The sequence below is a fragment of the Vespa mandarinia genome, chromosome 23, assembly GCF_050613455.1.
Source record: "Vespa mandarinia isolate Hongniang chromosome 23, ASM5061345v1, whole genome shotgun sequence".
Classification (NCBI taxonomy): Eukaryota; Metazoa; Arthropoda; class Insecta; order Hymenoptera; family Vespidae; genus Vespa; species Vespa mandarinia.
This window is the reverse complement of record NC_140832.1, coordinates 1,247,501-1,251,869: the sequence shown is the minus strand read 5'-3', so window position 1 is coordinate 1,251,869 and position 4,369 is coordinate 1,247,501.

Below are 4,369 nucleotides of genomic sequence, written 5' to 3'. Positions count from 1 at the left end.
TATTGCGATATTCTATATAATATAAATATATTTTATTTAGATTATTTATAAAAAAAAAAATAATTGTTATATCAACAGTGTTCTATTTGTTTACGTTATCTCTTAACGCCAGGTTAGATTGTAATTATTTTTTAATAACGTACGAACATATTTCACTTATAATTATTATCGTAGGATTTTTTTTTTCTTTTTTAAGTCTTTTTTTATGTATGTATATATATATATAAATAATTAACGAGTGCAGTGTGTTTTTCTTTTTTTTTTTTTGTTTTTTCTTATTCATGTGTCTGTGAAATCGATAAAAATATTGATAAAAATAGATCGATAGTTCAGAAATGTTTTTCTTTTTTTTTTTGTTTTTCTTTTTTTTTTCTTTTTTTTTCTGAAGAAAGAATAGTACGAATGCATTCAGAAAAAAAAAAAAAAGGAAATCTGTTATTCCATTTTCAACAGCGAAGAATTTTATTTGGCTGTACCTTTCAAGGCTCATTACCAAAAATAGACGATTTCGTAAAGAATTTTTCCTAGCGTGATATTACAAAAGGTAAAAGATATTCGACATCTCTGACGAGGACAAAGAAGGATCGTTTCGGAAGCTCTCGACCTACATAAATCAGTACTCGCTAATGCAAATTCTCGTCAAATCCCACGAAAAGAAAAAAAAAAAGAAAAAGAAAGAGAGAGAGAGAGAGAGAGAAAAAAAAAAAAAGAAAAAAGATCGAATAACACTATCGATATTTCGAATTACATAGATACTCGATATTACCATGAAATGTTTTTATGATCTTTCCTTATACATATATACATATATATATATATAAATTTTGTAAAAATATAACCTTAAGATAAAAAAAATAAAAAAAGAATAATAATCAACCTCTCTACGAAATTTTCTTAAATATTTCTTCATAATATTTTTCTCTTTTCTTTCTTTTTTCCTTTTTTTTTTTTTTTTTTTTTTTTTTTAATAAGATCATCTCATGATAAAAAAAAAACAGATAATAATCGAATCACATAATGATAAATATGGACAAAGAAAGACAGAGAGAGAGAGAGAGAGAGAGAGAGAAAAGAAAGTCAAATGATATCGATATTTTGAATCATTTTAGATGATCGTATGATACGTCGAATATTTCGTCTAATATTTTATTTCTCTTTTATCTGAAAATTTTTTATAAATAATAATATCGGAATAAAATGAGAAAATAATAACAAAAAAGAGAGAGTAAGAGAAAGAGAGAGAGAAAGAGAAAGAGAAAGAGAAAGAGAGAGAGAAAGAGAGAGATCTGTTTTCTCATGCTCGCTGAAATGAAAGCAGAAAAGCATATTTTTTTCGGTACGCAAAGCTCAAGTTGCTCGGTGTAGCGCTTAAAAATGAGGTCGAATCTACAATACGGTTGAGAGAAACAAAGAGAAAGATAAAGAGAAAGAGATAAAAAGAGAGAGAGAGAGAGAGAAAGAGAGAAAGAGAGAAAGAGATAGAGATAGAGAAATAGATATATATATATATATATAGAGGGAGAGAGAGCAAAAAACGAAGATGTGCACGGTGCTTGGAAATACACCTCCACGTGGCATTGTTAGCCGAACATTGGATTACTTTCTCTAACACCACTTGATAGTAAAGCCATTGTTTCACTCTAGACAATATATGTAGGTATGTATATGTATATATATATATATATATATATTGTGGGTATATATATATGTATGTATGTATGTGAACCATATATGTACCGAACTTCAGCTTGTTTTCACGTGGAGTTTTACAAAAATGCACAACTATCTTTTCGATAAATGCAATATCATTTGATATAACAAATGGTAAAAGAAAAAAATTAATGAATAATTAAATAAATAAATAAATAATGTATAAATCAATATGACGGGGAAATTATATATTGATGGATAGAAAATTTGTCGTATATTAATTCGATTAATATTTTTGTGATATAAAGAAAATTTGTAGCGATGGTAAATATAAGGAGACAATTGACAAGGTTTTTTTACTTGACATTTTTTTCTCTTCCTTTCTTTTTTTTCTTTTTCTTTTTTTTTTTTTTTTTTCTTTTTTTATTCCTTTTTTTTCTTTCTTCCTTCTTCAATTTAATCTCTAATCCAATTCTTTTCGTCATAAATTATTTACAATTCGTCTCAAGATATCTTTTCATTCTCATAGATTTATTATTTATTTGAGTTCGTAAGAAATGCGAGATATTTTATTAAATATTTGAAGATTATTTATAATTCTTATTATTTTATAATTAAAATTTATATTTTAAATTACAACAGAGAGAGAGAGAGAGTGAGAGAGAGAGAGAGAGAGAGAGAGAGAGAGAGAGAGAGAATGAGACACACATATAAAAAATATATACAATCTATTATCGTACGACCTAGAAACTATTTTATTCAAGATAAATATAATAAAAATTTCAAGAGAATATTTCTCATCAAAATTCTTACCCGATGTTATATTTAAAAGATCTGATAGGGGGAGAAAAAAAAAGTAGATCAATTAATTTTCAAATTTTATTTTGCAAAATGGTATATATATATTTATTTGAGTATCGTTGCTCTGTTTCATTTTAACATTAAAACTCATCAATTTAAAATGACATGAATTAAACTGTCGACATTAATAGAAAAATTCCTACGCGGGTACAGATATGAGAATAATTTTTTTTAACTTTTTCATTCGTATTAAAAGATAAATCGTTCGAATCTCGACATATATCATTGTCTAGGTTATATCAAAATAAAAAGAAAAAAAAAAAAAAAGAAAAAAAAAAAAAAAATAAAAAAATGTCTATAAAAATCATAAAACGTTGGAGGCAATTTTTAATATCCATTTCAAATTGTTTTAACAAATATTTTTGAATTAATATTTATAAAAAAGAAAAAGAAAAAAAAAAAAAAAGAATAGAATAAAATAGAAAATATATAAAAAAAAAACGTATGCTATGTATAAGCGTATATTTGTATCTAACATTTGATTGAATCGTAAACTTTTGTCCGTAGCATGAAATTGTTCGAAATGTCGATTTGATATCAAAGTAAATCAAGCATTCAAATAACTATATGCGTATATATATATATATATATATATATATATATATATCACTAAAACAACTTAATTGAAAAGTCAAGTCAAACTGGAGATAGTTAAGCTAACAACGAAGTAATAAACGAACGAAGTCAAATTATGTGTATGTTTCCGAACAAATTGAAACTAATAGAAACACATGTTCACACAAAATTTATACTTTGTTTCACTCCCTTCTCTCTCTCTCTCTCTCTCTCTCTCTCTCTCTCTCTCTCTCTCTCTCTCTCCCTTTCTCTCCCTCTCTTTTTCTCTTTAGCAAGAATGTTTAATCCAATTTTCATTCCCGACCAAATATCGTGCAACTCATAAAGAAGATTTCTCTCTCTCTCTCTCTCTCTCTCTCTCTCATACACACACTCAGACTCTTTCATTTAAATTATCCAAAACTCTTCCTCGAAAACAAAATTGACTTCCCCATTCTCTCTCTCTTTCTCTCTCTCTCTCTCTCTCTCTTTCTCTTTTTCTTTCTCTTTCTCTCTCTTTCCTGGTATATTTCGAAAAACAATCAGTTTCATAATAATCCTGGTGAACTCGTTTCATTTAAACATTATATATATATATATATATAAAATCGATTCTCAAGCGATTTGAAGATCACTCGATGGCAAATAAAAGTTTCGCTCGTTTCTGTCGAATTTAAAAGAATAACCGAATGAAAATGTTCATTCCATGGGGATATAAGAAGTAGAAATAGAAATAGGAGAAAAGAAATAGATGAGGAAGACCAAGGAATCGTTTCTTTTTTTTTTTTGTTTTTTTTATCTTTCTTTCGTGATGTCTTCGTGATTAGAGACGTGCGTCGTCAAACGGTGAAAAAGAGAAAGGAAAAGATAGAAATGGAAAGATAAAGAGCGAGAGCGAGAGCGAGAGAGAAAGAGAGAGAGAGAGAGAAGGCAGGATTTTCAATTTTCGTCTTTTTTTCTTTTCCTGTTTTCTTCTTTTTTCTCGTTTATTTATTTTTCCTTTTTTTCATTTCTCTACCCTTTTTTTTTAACCTTTCCTTTCTCTTCCTTTTTTTTTTCATACGTCTCTATATTATAACGAGAACCATATCGCGACAGTAGTATGGAAGTAGTTTACTTTCCGTTGACTATTCACGGAAGTAGAAAGTAGATATGTAGATACATGTATGAGACTTATCTATATATGTTCTAAAAGCTCATAGAAAGACATGTGTACTCGCATGATGTCCCTCGTAATCGGACGAGACTCTCTCTCTCTCTCTCTCTCTCTCTCTCTCTCTCTCTCTCTCTCTCTCTATGTATA